At 42.4% G+C, this 19,407-nt stretch overlaps 1 protein-coding gene, 1 long non-coding RNA gene and 1 pseudogene across 4 annotated transcripts in view; 1 reads left to right on the forward strand and 2 right to left on the reverse strand.

Annotated features, from left to right (window-relative positions):
- Positions 1 to 19,407, forward strand: part of LOC115943400 (uncharacterized) — a 438,133-nt gene that overhangs the window by 150,479 nt on the left and 268,247 nt on the right. The gene's annotated exons all lie outside the window — the stretch shown is intronic.
- The window catches only part of SYNPO2 (synaptopodin 2), a 148,932-nt gene that overhangs the window by 77,884 nt on the left and 51,641 nt on the right, over positions 1 to 19,407 (reverse strand). The window lies entirely within an intron of this gene.
- LOC102727531 (keratin, type II cytoskeletal 8-like) lies at positions 3,838 to 5,913 on the reverse strand (annotated as a pseudogene).

A 19,407-nucleotide genomic window follows, 5' to 3' on the forward strand; every position in this document is an offset into this window, starting at 1 on the left:
TAATACCCTCCAGTTCCATCCACGTCGTTGCAAATGGCAAGATCTCATTCCTTTTGATGGCTGCATAATATTCCATTGTACATATATACCACATCTTCTTTATCCATTCATCTGTCGATGGACATCTTGGCTCTTTCCACAGCCAAATCTCACGGCTCTTTATGAGCATGACCAAACCCTCCAGCCATATCCTGACTTCCATTCTCCAAGACAAGATTGCAGAGAAGCTCCTTCCCTGGGATCTACCTGGGTGAGGAGAGAGCTGTGCTCCAGGGCCCAGCCTCTGGGAAAGAGAAACCAATTCAAACCAGACTCTCAGACCCTTGACTCCACCCAGAAACTGAAAAGGGTAGGAGACTGTGCCTTGTCTTCCTCATTAGAGAGCTCATACTTCAACTCTGCTCAAAAGCTATTGCTTGAGTATGGAGGTGTGGGAGCTGGAGGGAGAGATGTTGGAAATAAACCACAATTTCTGTTTCCCTTTTCATTCCAGCAGCTCGACTGAATGGTGGAGAACTTCAGAGCCAACTTTTGTCATTGAGTCCCTCTGTCTGAAATGCTATCCTTTGAGTGACCTAGCTTAATCCTGCTTGTCTTGTCAGACTTAGCTCTCCATGATGTGCAATCCTATCCCAGAATGAGGTAGGGCCTTTCTGTTTCTTCCTAGCATCTCGTACATTCTTCCTGGAATGTAAATTCATGAGGATAGGACCTGTGTCCATCTCGTACACAGTTTTACTCTCAGCATCCAGAGTGGTACCTGACCCGCAGCAGACATCCAACAAATATTGTTGAATGAGTGTATAAGTCAATCAGTACAGATAAAAGAGAGGAGAAAACAGTATGCAGCTACACTGCCTTCGATATGGAGAACAGAAAGTGGATTCTAGAACATGAAAGGCCCATTGCCTAAGTACCAGGAAGGATTTAGGTGTGAACAAGATGGGCTTGTGCTTGAATTTTGGAGTGCATGACAAGGAAAGCCTTACTCTGGACAATAGAGAGCAAGAATATTCCAGAACTGGAGTGTGGGGGGAGAGGCAGAATACAGTGCAGGAGCAATGGCATGAGGAAGAGAAACAGGAGGCAGAAGAGAAGGCAGGAGGACATCTGAGTGCTCTGTGAAGTGAAGCAGACACTGAGAAGGCCCCGGTGATGGGTACCAGATAGACCCCACAACAAGAATGTGCCCTATGTCATTTGAAGTTTATTGCTGTGCTCTCTCATGACCCCAAAACTCTCAGTTCAAGTTCTAAAACATAGTATCAGTATAGTAACCTTATTTTCATGATTCTTTTGTGTGGGAGGAAGAGAGGCCCACCCGGGTGTGGGAGGGAACAGAAGAGGAGTTGTCCCAACCCTGGGTCTATGTCAGAACAGAAATAAAAGAACATCTACAGGACGCAGAGAACATCAGAAAGCAGGAAATCAGAGCAAAGCTGACTGCAAATGTAACAGGAATCTTGGGAACATGCTTTGGCCTTCAGAGAGACATGAAATGGGGAGTTTTGTGAGGCTCGTCTTTGCCAGGTCCCAAGGGGCCAGGAGGTCCCAGCTAATACCTGGGACACATTATGCATCCTGCCATAAAGGTTATTTTTCTTGTCTGTGATGCCTTTCGGATTATGAGTTCCTCGAAGGTAGGGGTTTTCTTATTTGTAAGAGCATCAATATCTCTAGCACAGTGTCTAACAGAGAGTGGTTAGTATTTGTTGAATGAATAGATGAATGCTTTTATCACAGATCTTCTTCATTAAGAACCGCCTATGGTTAATGAAAGAATCCAATGGGAGAGAAGGAGGAAGGAAGAGAGAAATAGAGACAGAGAGAGAGAGAGAGAGGGAAGGATGGAGGGAGAGAATGAGAATCCAACCCTAATATATAAAACCTGAAGGGTTTCCTCAGGCAATGTTTTTGTTTTGTTTTGTTTTGTTTTTTCCTTTATCTCTGGTTTATCTCTTACCCTCTAAAACCTCCTTTGGCATCTGCTCCATGTTCTAGAATTAGGTTGAAATTCCAAAGCCTGGTGGATGGTCTTCGTAAGGTGATCCTCCTCTAATGCAAAGGCCATGCGCATCCTACTAGGCCTGCTAGGCCTGTCTCAGGGAAAGGCATGCATCGCCTGGCCAGCACTTGATTAGAAATATTCACATTTCAAGGACAGGATGTTCCCAGGACAGTTCTGGTCTCTAAGCTTCTGAGTTTGCCTAGAGCCAGTACTTAACTGGTGAATACAGGTTTCCCAGAACTTTATGCAAAACACTTAATGCAAGTTGTTAGGTCCGAAGATTGGGAGAGACACCCTTACAATGAAGGTTTTACAGACAGTGGAATGAATCCGAACAACATTTAATAATACCAATTTTAAAAAGCCAGTTGATCCTCATTTCCCTTTGTTTTTGATCAGTCGACAGAAGGAATAAGTAAAATCTAATGTTTTTTAAAAAGTTAAAGATACAAAACTTAAAAATAATTGTTGGGACCAGGTCTAAATCCATGAAAATCCCAATGTCTTAAGTTTCTCTTATTGTTGAAGATATATTGAACATTGAAACAGCAGTTACTGATCAGTAAGTCAGGCAAAATGATTTCTGAGTCTGCTGGCCTGTATCAATATGCCCTTAAACTGAACTAATCCACCTCTGAAATTGTAGATAGGATTAAAGTTTAGTTTCTCCTAGATGAAAATGTGCTTAAGTAGGACAGAAAGAACTGTCTGCCTACTCACTGTAATGGTCTAAGGGGTTAGATATCTGCCCAGGATGCCTCCTGCAAAGTATCTGACTTTGGGCACAACAATGTATTCTCTCCCTAAAAGTGTTACAGAAGTGATTCTTTCTTAGAATAAAATGTAGTAATTGAGTTCATTATCAGATATATTAAATTCTCCTTCTGTACCCATGTTTCAAAAATGTCCTCTCCTTCACTTCTCTCTTCATATGATGGGACAAAATACGCCTCTATAAGGCAAGCTCAATGATGTGTGGTTGCAAAGCAGTTAGTTCATACACAATGGCTGCACCCATAATTTCACTTGGTCCTCAGTTTATTTGCCCTCTGATTCTGGACATGACAGACGGTCTGCATTCCCCAAGGCCAGGATCATGGCTAGCGGGTGGTAGAAAGAAAAGTGCCTGTCATCCTGCAAAGATATGACCTGCCAACAAAGTGTGGATAAGCTCAAGAAACCATTTCCAAACATGGAAACAGGACTGGATCAGTTTGGGGCAGATGGAAGCTTTTGCCAATTCCTAATTTTGCCAGTCTCCCTTGATGATTTCTCAACCACTCAACACAGGGTGAAGGGGAACAGGATAACTTCTATTTCCAACACTTTGAAGCTATTAGAAATTATCAGACTTTTTCCTAATAAGTAAAATAGATAATAGAAAAATTAGCGGTCTGAGGATTATCCCAAAACCCTTTAGGATTACAGGAATTTCATAGCAGGGTTAACATTTTTAGAAAGTAAGAACTGACTATTTTCATTACCTTCTCTGTTTGTAGGTACTTCTTTATAGCTAAATTTGTTTTTGCTTTGCCAAGACCTTTTCAGGTATTCACTGCTTAATGGAAGGAACGTGTACCCTCAACACAAAAGCACAACGTTCCAAAAGTGCATCAGCAATTCTTCTGTTATTTATTTATTTATTTATTTTTACCGGTGGTGCGGGGGGGAGCACTGGCAGAGCCATCGGAGGCTTTATCTGGGAAAAGACGTTTGAATTGGCTTTTAGTTGGGGGCATGGGCGAGGGGGTAACCAGGGCAGTAGACCCCCCCCAAGGGTAGGCTGAGGACTGGGGCTGAGCCTTAGGTGGCTCTCCTGTTCCTGATGCTCCCTGGCACAGCTCCTTCCACAAGGCTCTATGGCAGCCACAGGAGATGGGAGGCTGGGAGGGACCACAGTGGTTTTTCACTTGGACAGGACATGAGACCACTCAGACACTGGCTTCCCATCACAGTCTCGATCTTCACAATCACAGCCTTGTTGGGGTTCACACGGCTGAAGGAGCTGGAGCCCCTGCTGAGCCAAAACTAGGCTGGAAGGAGCTCGGGCCATAGTTGAGGCCAGGACTGGTGAGGCTTCCTTAGGCCCAGCTCAGCCCACTGGAGTAGCCGCTGGTGGTCTTAGTATGGATACTCATGTTCGGTGGCGATCTCAATGTCCAGGGCCAGCTCGTCGTTCAGGAGCTCCCGGTACTCACGCAGCTGCCGCACCATGTCCTGCTTGGCTTGCTGCAGGGTAGCCTCCAGCTCGGCCAGCTTGGCATTGGCATCCTTAACAGCCAGCTCCCTGTGCTGCTCACCCTATAGTGGCTTCCAGGGAAGCCCTCTGGCCTTTGAGGTCCCCGATCTCAGCCTGGAGTTGGCTTATATTTGTTTCTTCTCAGAAAACTGTCTTTATGGGATGGAGGTCATCCCTGTGCTTCCCAGCCAATGTCTACAGCTCCTCGTACTTGATCTGGTACATGGTCTGGCCTCAGCCTGGCTGTGGTTGGTGATGTCCTCCTCATACTGGGCTTTGACCTTGGTGATGATGCCGTCCAGGTCCAGGGAGCGGCTGTTGTCCATAGACAGGACCATGGATGTGAATGAGATCTGAGACTGCAGCTCATGGATCTCCTCTTCATACAGCTGCCTTAAGAAGCTGATCTCATCGGTCCACCCTTCCAGGCGGGACTCCAACTCTACCGTGTTCATGTAAGCTTAGTCCACATCCTTCTTGATGAAGACAAATTCATTCTCCATGTCTGCATGCTCTTTGATCTCCTCCTTGTATTTATTCTTTTTTTTTTAAATTTTATTTTATTATGTTATGTTAGTCACCATACATTACATCATTAGTTCTTGATGTAGTGTTCCATGATTCATTGTTTGTGTATAACATCCAGTGCTCCATGCAGAACGTGCCCTCTTTAATACCCATCACCAGGCTAACCCATCCCCCCACCCCCCTCCCCTCTAGAACCATCAGTTTGTTTCTCAGAGTCCATAGTCTCTCATGGTCCTCCTTGTATTTATTCTTAAAGTCCTCCACCAGCCCATGAATGTTGCCAAGCTCCACCTCCAGCTTCAGCTTCTCCTGGCCCTGTGTGTCCAGCCGCCTTGGAAGGTGGTTGATGGAGCTCTTGAACGTGCTGTCCATGTTGCTCTGAGCTGTTTTCTGCTGCTGTAGGAGGCTCAACTTGGTCTCCAGAATTTTGTTCTGCTGCTCCAGGTGCTGCATCTTGTCGATGAAGGAGGTAAACTTGTTGTTGAGGGTCTTGATCTGCTCCTTCTCTGGGGTATGCACAGCCTGGATGTTGGGGTCCACCCCCAGCTTAAGGGGGCTCAGCAGGCTCTGGTTCACTGAGACAGCTGTGATGCCCCCCACACTCTGCACCCTGCCGTAACTCCTGACCACACTCATGCTGGTGCCTAGGCCACCACAGAAGCTGCTGCTGCAGCCTACCTGAGAGAAAATGGAGAAGCTGATGTGGGCGCCAGGCACGCTTGTGTAGGAGTGGCTGCTGAAGGCCCTGGGGGCCAGAGGTGGACAACTCATAGGACTTCTGGGTCACCCTGATGATGGAGGCTGGAGAGGAAGCCAATAGACTGAAGCTGACAGAGGTTCAAGAAGGAGCTGAGAATTGGCTTCTAGGTGGGTTAACAATGTTTTTTTATAAATTGGCTGTCTTCTCTCACTCCATGACCTGGGCCCTCAGAGACTTTGTTTTGTTTTGTTTTCCTATTACTTTTCTAACCAGTTTTCTCTATTTCCTTTGACTCTTCTTTCTTCTCTGTTCCTAACACTAGGTTCTTTCAGAGCAAATTTGTGATTTTTCTCTCCGAAAGCAATCCCTCAGTGGACTTCTCTGCTTTTAAGGATTCATCTGTTACTTCTTTGTGGATGCTTCAAAATCCACAACCATATTAACAACTGATTACCAGCCATCTACTACCTGAAAGCCTGCTTTGTCTTTGGAACAATAGAGTCAAAGGTAAAATTACATCTTTTCTACAAACAAGGTAGGCTTAACATCCCAACCACTCCTTCTGTCAGTGGAGTTAGATCTTTAATGGAGGTAACACCCAGAGCCATATACTAGAAATTAACAAGGGCTAGAAATAAACCTGCCTTCCTGGTGATTCACCGCATCACTTTTGGTACCAAACGTTTTATGAGCTATTTAATTATCCTCTATGGCTTTACATTTGTGTGCCAGTGATTTGATAAATATTCACTGAGCACTTACTCTGTGCCAGGTACGGCAGCAGGTGCAACTAGCAAAGAGCTTGGAAGACCTTAGAAGACCTTAAATCTTTGAGCAAAGAAGCCAACAGTAGACAAACACCGATATAATTAAGTTAAAGTACCAATTAGAGCAATAATATAGAAGGTAAAAATAGGCTAATGTGATAGAGCAACTGGGGGTAGGATGGTTTAGGCCACTTGAGATGGGGAATTCCTCTCCGAGGAGGTAATATTTGAGCTCACACCTGAATAATGAAGATACAGAGATGCAAAGATCTAGGAAAATATGTTTCATCCCAAAGTCTATGCAAAAGCTCTGAAATGTGGACAAGCTTGGCATATTTACGGAAGAATAGAAGGAAATGAGACAACAGAAGGCAGATAACAATCAGCTCATGTGGACTCCGCAGGCTAGGATTTCTCAACCTTGGCACTACTGACATTTAGGACCAGATAATTCTTTACAGTGGGGAGCTGTTCTGTGCGGTGTAGGATGTTTAGCAGCATTCCTGGGCTCTACCCACTAGGTGCCAGTAGGCTCTCCCTAGTGACAATCAAAGAACCTAAGCATCTGCAATTACCAAATGGGGATTGCCAAATGGGCAAGTACGAAATGGGGAGCAAAAAAGCCTCCAGTTGAGAACCATTGTTGTAGACCAAGGTAAGAAATTTGGATATTATTCTAACTGTAACAGAAAGCTATTAAAACATCTTAGGCAGAGAGTAATAGGATCTGAGTTACACTGTAGGAAGTTTATGCTGGCTTTAGTGGAGAGAGACGAGAGTAGAGGCAGAGAGAATTAGAAGTCTATAACAGAAACCTGAGTCAGAGACGATGGACTAAGGTAGTAGCCAGGAAGGATTCATCTAGGAATTAGGTGGCAGGTATTGAGAAGAAGAATCAAGCATGGTGTGGTGCCTGGTTGGCTCAGTCGTTAAGGGTCTGCCTTCGGTTCAGGTCATGATCCCAGTGTCCTGGGATCCAGCCCTATATCGGGCTCCCTGCTCTGCGGAAAGCCTGCTTCTCCCTCTCCCACTTCCCCTGCTTGTGTTTCCTCTCTCACTGTATCTCTCTCTGTCAAATAAATAAATAAAATCTTTAAAAAAAAAAAAAAGAATCAAGCATGATGCTTAGGTTCTTTGCTAGAGCCATGAAGTAGTTGGAACTAGCCTTAAACCTGAGGTAGCAGTGCCATTTATTGATGGGGAAGACTTGGAAGTAGATTTGTGAGTTTAAAGGTTGGAAATCAAGAATTCCTTTAGCTATATTAAATTTGAGATATCTCTTGATATCCAAGTGGAGATGTCCAGTAAGCAGTTAGATGTATGTTGGGTGTGGCACTCTGAGGAGAGGTGAGGTTTGAAAATTTGAATCTATGGATGGAATATGAAGATGAGTGATTAGATGAGGTCACCTAGTGTATGAGTTTCCTGTGGATGCTGAAACAAATGACTATAAACTGGTGACTTAACACAATAGAAATTTGGGGCACCTGGGTGGCTCAGTCGGTTAAGCATCTGCCTTCGGCTCAGGTCATGATCCCAGGGTCCTGGGATCGAGCCCCGCATCAGGCTCCCTGCTCAGTGGGAAGCCTGCTTCTCCCTCTCCCCCTCCCCCTGCTTGTGCTCCCTCTCTCACTGTGTCTCTCTCTGTCAAATAAATAAATAAAATCTTAAAAAAACCCACACACACACAATAGAAATTTATTCTCTCACAGTCTGGAGGCCATAAGTTCAAAATCAAGGTGTCTGTAGGAGCTGCATTCCCTCTGGAGACTCTAGGGGAGAATGCATATTTTCACTCCTTTGGCTTCTGGAGGCTGTCAGCAATCCTTGACTTGTGGCCTTGTGTGACCATATCATTCCAAGCTCTACCTCTTTGGTCACATTTCCTCCTCCCCTTCTGTCTGTCAAATCTCCCCTGTGTGTCTTTTTTTTTTTTTTTTTTAAGATTTTATTTATTTGAGAGAGAGGGAGAGAGAGCACAAGTGGAGGAGAGGGGCAGAGAGAGAGGGAGAAGCAGGCTTCCTGCTGAGCAGGGAGCCCAATGCAGGGGCTCAATCCCAGGACCCTGAGATCATGACCTGAGCCGAAGGCAGATGCTTAACCAACTGAGCCACCTAGGCGCCCCTCCCCTTGTGTGTTTCTTATAAAGACAGTTATCATTAGATTTAGGTTCTACCTGAATAATTCAGTATGATCTCTTCATCTCAAATTCCTTAACATAATTACATCTGCAAAGACCCCTTTTCCCAAATAAGGTAACATTCACTAACATTCACAAGTTCTGGAAATTAGGGTGTGAACATATTTCTTTGGGACCACCATTCAGCCCACTACATGTGGGGAGAGAGCGTAGAGAAGACAAAAGGTTCCTCCAAGGCCGACATTCCAAGTATAGGGCCTTAGACTCCAACATGCATAAGTTGGTAGAGGAGGGGGAGCTAGGAAAGAATGGCTGGGCAGCAGGATGGTCACAGACAACCAGAGAGGGCCTGGGGGTCAAGTTTCTTCTGTACCTCGCATGTTTCTTTGTACCAGATTTGTCCCAGAGTAGGTTTAAAAGATACTCCTTGAATTGAAATGAGTGTTTATAGTGATCTTTTAAAAAGCCCATTGCCCATGCCATTAAACTGCCTTGAGATTATTGGGAAAACTCAGGAGTAATCACCCACACACTTATGGCTTTAGGTGAGCACATGGAAAGAGAGAGAGAGAGAGGGAAAACCTGTTTCATTTCGTGCCAAGTTTTTTTTGTAACGGTAATCATTGCTCTTCTTTTAATTCTTCATTCCCAAGCCCACAAAGCGCTAACATTTGAAACCTGTTCAGGGAATTCTTTGGAACTTGCAGCAAACTTCTAAAGTTAAATTTAGGATGCAAACCTCCATGATTGGTCCATGAAGTGAAAAGGATGGAGAGTGATGACTGGAGGGAGCTGCTTTCCTTCGATGCCTTGATGTGGGGATGGGATATACATCTCGGTGCTGCAATTTATTCCTCACTCCCAGGGAAAATATACTCCTTGTCTTTTCATGAAAATAAGAAATTCTGTGTTACCAATAACTTTATAGTCAGTACATCTCACCTTTACTTACTGACGAACAAACATATCCTAAAATCCTTTGAATAGAAATATATCACATAGGGTCAAAATGTCATCTGTCCTAGAACATAAAAATTGGTGCCTTGGGGAAACATATATTTTAAATCAAAGTAAAACTGAATGTATGACTTCAGAATGCAGGAACACTGGTCCTTTTTTTTCCTTTTTCCCAAGTATGTCTCCCTTGGTAGCTGGCAGATCATTCTAGGACTTAACCCTCAAAAATTCGAGGGGGAGCAAATTGAGGGAAAATTTCAACTATTCTTCTAACAAAGTCATCTTGCTTCTAGAAGAGAAATGATGACTGAAGCAGTCTGAGATGGCTGAAGACTGCCAGAGGTGTGGAGAATTTTCTACAGTTTCCCTCCACTCATGCAACTATGGACAAGTTGCAGAGCAGAGCTGTTTGGGATCCTGATCTCACAAGAGATGGATTCAGAAATGGCTGTCATACTTTTGACCCCCTCTCTTTCCCACCCCCTCTCCTACCTGCCACAAGGTCCTAAGAGGTAAACAAAGTTACCTAAGACTGAAACCTGCTTGTCTAGGACCTTATGCTTCCCAAGCAAGTACACAATTTTATTAAATAATGGACTGGGGGCTCCTGGGTGGCTCAGTCAGTTAAGCGGCTGCCTTTGGCTCAGGTCATGATCCTGGGGCCCTGGGATCGAGCCCTGAGTCGGGCTTCCTGTTCAGTGGGGAGTCTGCTTCTGCTTCTCCCTCTGCGTTTGCCCTTCCTCCACCCCGCTCATGCTCACTCTCTCTCTCTATCTCAAATAAGTGAATAAAATCTTTATAAAAAATAATGGACCAATTAATTAACTTGGTATACAAAATTAAAGAAAAGCATATTTTATATTTAAAATCAGAAGATTTAGAGTAGTATGACATATCTCAAAATCTTTGAGATTAATTTCACTTGCACTTTCCTTTTCCTCATGTTAACTAACATGCGCCCCCCCTCCATACACACACCACATATATCCAAACCAACATTCTAATTTGAGTAAGTATTTGGATGGGTAATGTGGACTTAATGGGAACATAACTACATACTTTTTTGAGAAGTGAAAAAAATAAAAAAAAATGCCTACTCTTCAAGAATGCTAAGAGTAAATTTAAAAGTGCCTTGAAAACTAAAAGTTCAAGTAGAAAGAATGTCAAGGAACTGCTGAGGCTAAGACTTGCCAAAAGTCAAAAGTTCAACAAGCAGCTCTTTGATGTGACTAGAGAATTAGCTCATTTCTGCACTATGTTCACTACATAAGTGGACGGGTATTTTCACAAGAAAACTGGCGGCAGGCTTTTTCCCATCAGGCTCTGACAGGAATGAGCAGCCCTGGGTTCCAGTTCAGGCTCTGTGACCTCATTTAGGATTGAAACAACTCTTTGCCCCTTTCTGAAGATCCTCTCCATCTGCAAAGAGGAGGACTAACAAACACACTGACTAACTCACAGGTCTGTTGTGAGAATAACATGTATTAGTGGGCATGGAAGGGCTTTGATAGGGTCAAAGATGCAAGCCATTTTATTATGTAGTAAAAGAATCTGGATTGAGCCCTTCTGACACTACTCAGGGGTCAGAATCAACTAAGATAAGCACTCTTCTTTCCATGGACCTCCTTAAATAATAGAGTAGCTCTCATGTATTTAGTGTGTCACATGGGGGTGCCTGGGTGGCTCAGTCGGTTAAGCATCTGACTCTTGATTTCTGCTCGGGTCATGATCTTAAGTTCGTGAGATGGACCCCATGTTGGCCTCCGTGCTGAGTGTGGAGCCTGCTTAGGATTTTCTCTCTCCCTCTCCCTCTGCCCCTCCCCTCCGAGCATGCTCACTCTCTCTCTCTCTAAAATAAAATAAAATAAAATAAAATAAAATAAAATAAAATAAAATAAAATAAAACAGTGTGTCACATGAACAGAGCATTTAACAGTAAACATTGATATAGGGTTATTACTTCCATCTTTATAGATGATAAATGATTAAATGACTTTCCAAATCATAATTCTGATAAATGGAGGAGCTAGGGTTTGAATCCAGATCTAATTCCCAAGCACATCCTCTTACATACTGACCAAAGGCCAGAGAGATGTGAGATCTGGCCTCTGATTTCCTGGGTGGGTGTGTTGATGGACCCCAGCGTACCTCCTAATTCTCTTCACTGATTCTCAAGAGCCTTTCACATCAGAAGCACCCAGGAGGTCCCTGCCATGGAAGATCACAGTGAACTTCCCTTGGGAGGAACCTCCCGTGTTTAGGGGGATTGGGTTTTCTAAATAAAGACCACAGACGCCCTTCAACAGATGAATGTATAAAGAAGATGTGGTACATATATACAATGGAATATTACTCAGCCATCAGAAAGGATGAATACCCAACTTTTACATCAACATGGATGGGACTAGAGGAGATTATGCTAAGTGAAATAAGTCAAGCAGAGAAAGTCAATTATCATATGGTTTCACTTATTTGTGGAACATAAAGAATAGCATGGAGGACATTAGGAGAAGGAAGGGAAAAATGAAGGGACGGAAATCGGAGGGAGAGATGAACCATGAGAGACTATGGACTCTGAGAAACAAACTGAGGGTTCTAGAGGGGAGGGGGGTGTAGGGATTGGTTAGCCTGGTGATGGGTATTAAAGAGGGCATATACTGCATGGAGCACTGGGTGTTATATGAAAACAATGGATCATGGATCACCACATCAAAAGCTAATGATGTATTGTATGGTGACTAACATAACATAATAAAATTAAAAAAAAAAATAAAGACCACAGTTCAAAAATCCATTCCATAGATGAAATTTGTCAGGACACTCCTGGGATCTATTGTGTGAGTCCATAAGCTTGTTATCACCATGTCACCTTCCTACATCTATTGTCCATGTACCAAAAGAAAAGGAAATTAGAGCTAAGATCACCCAAGCTCTACAGTCTTTTTTACTGTGAGTTACACTTGCCTCTACCTCTCCCACCAAGCTTCCTTCCTCTTGTGTTCTGAATACGCATGCTCAGTAAGCATTACTGATTGGTTGGCTGAGTGAGAATTGACTTACCCAATCAGGAATAATTTTGATTATGATGAAATACAAATAATCTCTCTTCTCATTTCAGTTTGTATCTTCTTCTCACATGGACTCCATCTTACTTTGTGTTACTCACATTTAAAACCTTTGAAATAATCTTTGATGTTTTCCCTTGGGTTTCCTTAACCATTCAGACCACTCCTACTGATATTTTCTTAGTAATATTTCCAGATTTATGCCATCCTTCCTTTTTATTTATTTAAAACATACCTATTAAATTCCGGGCCCTCATCTTGAAAAATATACAAATTCCTGAGTAGGGCCCTGCTTCCCTTTTTAACTATCCCTTCTGTTAGTCTTGCACATGGTTGCCAGATTAATATTCCCCAAATCCTGTTTTTTCACTTTCCCATTCTTGATCTTGACCTCTTAAGACGACGCCACTTTATCTATGAAATGAAGCCCAAATTCTTTGCCTGATAGTCACACCCTTGTAACATCTGGATTTAAGCAACCTTTCTAATACATCTCCCATCTTTCTCTAGTTGACCCTGTTGCTTTGAGCAGACTGGCCTTCCTACAGCTCCTCTTCAAGCTTTGTGCATTTCGGTCCCTGAACAGTGGCCCAAGTCCTTTCTCCCCCTTAGAATGCTTTCTGTTTTCTGCTTCTCTCATCCAATTCTTCCACTGAAGAGGTCCCAAATTCAATTCTTGCCTTCCTAAGAAGCTTCTCCTGGTTATGTCAGTCCACAGTAAGATGGCTGAGAAACAGACACTGCCAATTTGCAGCTACCCCTGCCTCAGGGTCCACGCGCCATCGAAGCACACACTGTTGTGGGACGCTTCATGTTGTGGAATGGAGGTATTTCACATTTCATATGTGATGATTTAAACTTCCTATCATGTTATACCTTCTCTGAGGACAGAGGCAGTTTGGCCTGGTGGAAAAGAGCATGAAGACTAGAGCCAGACTCTTTGGGTTCAAATCCATCACTTACTACCTGTGTGATCTTGGGTAATGTATTTGCTTATGCATCAGCTTCCTCATCTGTAAAACTGAGAACAATATCATACTTCCCTCATAGACTTATCATGAGGATGAAATGAGTATAATATACATAAGGTGCTTAGACAATGCTGGGCACATTGTACATACTTTGGAAGTGTTAGCTGTTATTCTTCCTTGCATATTTCCCAGTGTGTGTGTATATATAGAGAGAGAGAGAGAGAAAGAGAGAGAGAGAGAGAGAGAGATCTATACACACACATGCTGATATATCTATACACATATATTTATATTCATTTCTATATCTATATGCTGAAGGACAGTTGATCAACTCACCTATTAATCTGGGAAGATGGTAGAAATACCATCCATTTCAACAATATATATATATGTTCCCCTCTAGCTCAGTTTTATGCCTAGGGTTGCTTCAGCTGCTCATTCTCTTCCAGACTGAATGTAAGCATTCTTCTGGGACAGAGAGATGGGCTGCACACTTACTTTCAGACAAGACTTTCATTAGCCCAGAAACGCCCATTTTTAGTTGAATATACTTTCACATTTGAGACATACATATTCCCTACATGGCAGTGATGAGTCTATATATAAGTGTGCTTTGTATTATAATTTGTGTTTAGTTTGGAAATAGGGCCTAGGACTTTCCCCATGAATAATCTTCCCAAAGTTAAAAAAAAAAAAAAGACAGACAGAAACTGGGGGAAAGCCCCCACTGTTGAATAATGAAGACTTTAAGGTACATCTATAGGTGAAGTGTTAGTTTTTAAGGCATCTTTTTTTGTTTTAAAGATATGTACAGACTATAGGATATGATTACATGAAAATCCATATATTTAAATATTTTTTAAAAGATTTTATTTATTTGAGAGAGAAAGAGTGAGAGAGAGAGAGAGAGAGAGAGAGAGAAAGAATGAGCAGGGGGAGGGGCAGAGGGAGAAGCAGGCTTCCTGCTGAGCAGGGAGCCTGATGCTGGACTCGATCCCAGGACGCTGGGATCATGACCTGAGCCGAAGGCAGACGCTTAACGACTGAGCCACCCAGACATCCCTAAATATTTTTAAAAACTGAAATAAAACTGTGATTTTACTAGCAAGTAAATCCTGTATGAAAAGAGCATATGTAATTGGTAATGCTGAAGAGAAGGTAGGTACAGGATCTGAAGAGAGAGCAGCAGTCGCTGTGTAGACAGACATGGGCTATTTGTCAGGAGGGGCGAGCACCTGGGAGGAATCCTGGCTTTCTGGGAGGAGTGAGGGGGAAAGGAGACCAGTGGGAGGGGTTGATCCATTCCTCACCAAGCCCAGAGGGGTCCAGCTTTGTCAGAGGAAAATTCACTGGAGAGGACCAAGGGAGATCAGTATCCCTGATTCTCTGTGGAGCTCATCAGCACTCAATCTCATGCTTGCTTATGATCTTCACTTTGGTGATCCTTGGCCGTCTATATTAATTCCTAGGAATCTATAATAAGCATGGTGGTTTGGCCGTTATACACGCAAATTATGGAAATATAACATTCTATATGGTACAAAGTGTTGAAAGCCTCGTGATGTGTACAATTATGAGCAATTTTTAATTTTCAAAAGGAATGGCTATAGTTGGGAGAAAGGTTGGGTTCTGCAGAATCTCTCCTTTTCTTGCCTGAAGTTGATACCTCTAGTACTCATTTCTAAGAACCCCATGTCTTTAATCGTTAATTAGCACATCCAAGTAGTCCGTGAATATTTAACAAGCACCTATCCTGTCCCAAGTGTGATGAAGCCATAAGAAGAGAGAAGTACGAGATATTATAGAACCTTAACCAATGGTGTGCCCATTAAAAGCTTCAAATTAGAATCAATGCAAAAAAAAAAAACAAAAACCAAAAAAACCCTTGTTTCATATTTCCCTGAACTCTCAACACAGTTTGGATAATCAACCAAACATTTTAGCTGAAAATAAGTAATGTGTTTAAAATAATATGTGAGGGTTAAAAAAGGCTGTCTTCCCATCTTCATTATACTTTCACTAAGTGAAGTTCCAAGGTCACTTCTGTTAGTTATGCTAATGGAACCACAACGCTATTTTTTCTCTTTTCACATGAAGTTTTTTCCCAGGGGGAGGCCAAGGACATATTTAAAGGGAAGAATGTGGGCTTTGCTGGATTCTGAGTTAGAATTCTGACTTTACAACTTTCAATCTGTATAACTTTGGGGAAATGACTCAATCTCTCTGAACTTCAGTTTTCTCCTTTATAGAATTGGGGTAGTAATAATTCCTTCTAGAGTTGGTAAACAATTAGGACTAAAGCTTTATAAAGCACCTGGCACAATGCCTGACAGATAAAGCACTTAATAAATAGTCTGTTTTAGTATCATTGTCGGAAAAGTTCTCGTTCGCTGAAAACCTGTACGTGTATTAATGAAGACTGTGCTAATTTGTTTTATGTGGAAAGATGAATTAAATATCTACCATCCAAAGCGATCAATTAAAATACCAACAAGAATAATGGAACGGTACAATTTAATACTCATGTTTAAAATTGCTATTACATTATTTCTGGCATTTTCACCAATCTGCAATCTTACTGGAATGGAATTTGAGAATCATATGAGGTAATTCAGAATACATAATTACAAGTAACTTGGATTCAGACAGTACATCCCCTTTTCTCATAAATTAAAAAACTTACTCTTGGGTATTGTATAAGAAAAAAAATAAAGACAAAAAAGACAGCCGTTTCACTGTATTTCAGTATCAGGAGAAGGAATAATCCATATGTGCTAAGTGAAGTCTTGATCAATTTATCTATCTCTTTCATTTAAAATGCTTACTTTCTGGCTAGGCCTCTTGCATATTTTATCTATAATCTCTCTTCATAATAATCCTCGAAGCAGTGAAGGGGGATTTCCAGTCCCCACTTGTACTTTTTCCAGAGCAGGGAGGTGGGGACCTACTGTCTCCTCTCTCACCCCTCCTCACTCACTCACTCTTCAAGCAGGGGCATGCGCCCTCCCTGATCCTTGAGACTGGGAGGAGGTACTGAGCAAGTCTCGATGAAGTCAGCCCCCTCTGGTTCTTCCTGCCCCTTCCTCAGGATGCATTCTCAGCTAGTCCTTGGATAAGTTTGAAAGAATGGGCTCTCTCCAAGCTTTGCCTGAGACTGGGTGAGGAAGTTTAATTCTGGGGTGAAATATTAAAGAAGCTCATTATGGCTACACATCTTAGCCACATCCTCAAATTCACCTTACTTTAGTTAGTTTGTTTTTTTAAGTTTATATTTAAATCTTCATCTGTTTCCTATGTTTTATTTCTCGGTTGTTTCCAATCTCAAGAATAGATATAATTTGCATTTTGTGATGAAACCCCCCCCCCAAGTCTATGGGGTGCCTGGGTGTCTCAGTCAGTTAAGCATCTGCCTTCGGCTCAGGTCATGATCTCAGGGTCCTGGGATCGAGCCCCACACGGGGCTCCCCACTCAGCAGGGAGTCTGCTTATCTCTCTCCCTCTCCCTCTCTCCCTGCTCAAGGTGTCTCTCTGTCTCTCTCTCTCAAAGAAATAAATAAAATCTTTAAGAAAAGAAAAAAACCCAAGTCCAGAGAAGTAACATCTGTAGTCCAAGCGTATGTAGCTAGTGAAGAGCTGACTTAGAATTTCAGCCCTGGCTTACTTTACTACACAGCGCAGTTTCTTTTCAGGACACAATGCTGCCTTCCTCCTGTTGAACAGTAAAGAGAACCATTACAGCAATAATGAAAGTCCTGGCCCTATTCTGAAGCCATAGATTTTCACGGTTGGGTCCCAACAAACTTGCTGTCTCTTCATGTACTGCTACTGTCTGGTAACAATGAGTGTCTGCTCTGACTTCCATCTGCACACACTGTGTCTGCACGAGGCAAGTACACAGGGAATAAGACGGGTCATAGAATTATCCAGGCCATAATGTCCATCAACTCCTCCCGCCATGGGCTTCCTCTCGCCAACAGTCTCACTGTTCGGGACAAGTGGCTTTTCTTGATTTATGTATACAGTATCAGGAAGATGTGAACATCTTCATACTTGGTTAAAACTTTCTCCTTGTATAGAAATAGACTGGAAGACTTAATAGTGTCTGGTTACATTATTTTTACAACATTCAAATATCTTCCTCCTTTTCCACAACCAAGCTAGTTTATAGCTCTGAGTTTCTGGGACACAACTTTGTATTAACTATATTTTTTTAATTTTCTGTTTTCCTGATGCTCTGACATCTGAGGTTTTACCAACTAGCAGAAGCACCCTTTCCCAGGTTGACTAATTCCCAGAGATAGTAAACAACTTGCTTTGCATTTGAGCACCCCTTTGATGTACAAACCAACCAATCCAGAGTCCAAAACACCTCTTCCTCCTCTGTTTGGCACTCCAGGAAAGAATATTCCTTTGCTCTGATCATCTCGAGGCCGAAGTCCCAGACAATAGGAACCACCCCTCCTTCTCCCACCACTATAGCCTACACCACACAGATGATTCAAACTATCCAACCCTAAACCTGCTCACCTTGCCTTGCCCATTCCTTACCTGGGAAACCACACTCAAGGCTTTTGCCCACATTCTCCCCTGTCTCCTTCTGCCTCCTGACCAACCCCGGCTCTTCCCCTGTGGGCTTTCATGGCTTGGCGTGTCCCTTCCTCTTGGGACCTGTAACAACAACCTTTTTAATGGTGATCGTCTCCTGATTTGTTGGCCTCACCATACTTGAATAACAAAATCCTGGGTACCTTTTAAAACAATCTTGTACCCTTGCAAATAGCAAAAGAGCATATGCAACCATAGGTATTTTAAATATTTGCCTATTTTATGGCAAGTTATACTCTGAAAACTGTAGTAGTACAAATTAATGAAATGGTAATTTTCTAGACTTCCTTAGAAAAATAACAGTATTGAGACGAGGGTATGGAGGTTGCTTGCTTTTGCGATTTCTTCTAATGGAATGTTATGTTTTCCAAAATGGATTCAATGCATTTGATAATGGTTTAGAGTGAAAGCAGTCTGAAGCCATCTGGTTGCCTCCCAGCTTCCGATGGAACTTTTCACTAAGCCTCATGAAGACAGTAATTATTTTCATTATAAAATACTTTGAAAAAGGAGTGAAGCCAGAATCAAGCAAAACTAAATATAATTTTGATGCATATTCTAAAGGAAAAATACAGGGCAATGAGGATTAACTCAATAATACATGTAAAAGTACCTCGCTAGATGATCAACAGGTAACAGAATTAAAAAAAAAAAAAAATTCCCTACCAGTGTGTCTGCAAGAGCACTCGACTAGATTCGTGTTGCGTTTTAGAAGTAACACATTGGTAGGGAGTTTTTTTTTTTTTTTTTTACCAGAAACTCACAGCAGTCTTTCAGGGTTAGGGCAGTATTTCTCAACCCGTTTTCATGATCACTTCCTAAAGAATCTTTTTCTCCTACTTTGCCCCCATCCCCATGAAATGCTAATACTATAGACATACTATACATCTGTGATGTACTGTGGCCTTTGGGGGTCCACAAGCCATTATAATACCTAAGATATATTTTGCCCCCCCAAGAACTAATTTTCACCCCTGTGAGGGTGATATCACCCCACTGATAACCAGTGAGAAGACATGGTCAGGGTTACCACTGGTCTGAACCCTGGCTGCACATTAGAACTATCCCAAAGGCTTTTAATTGCCAAGCCCCCACTTAGCGATTTTTACATCATATGTCTGAGATGGGACCCAGGCTTTGTTATTTTAAAGCTCTCTGGGGGGGCTGGATAAAAAAGATCCTTCAACTGCTAAGCAAAGAGGACAAGTCTAAGCGCTACTCCATGTGTTAAGCTGTGACAAGCGAATCGAGTAACAGGACGTGGTATGTTTACAATTACCTTGATTACATACATCAATTCTTTCACACTGTAAAAAAAAAAAACCTGTACATTTGTTATGGATACCCCATGCACAGTCAGGAGATGGATGTAGTGGAGAAAATACTTCTGGAATAAAAAGAAGAAGTAAGCCATGATCACAATTCCA

Source organism: Leptonychotes weddellii, chromosome 2 (genome assembly GCF_054177405.1).
Source record: "Leptonychotes weddellii isolate Sample4059 chromosome 2, ASM5417740v2, whole genome shotgun sequence".
NCBI classification, from domain to species: Eukaryota; Metazoa; Chordata; class Mammalia; order Carnivora; family Phocidae; genus Leptonychotes; species Leptonychotes weddellii.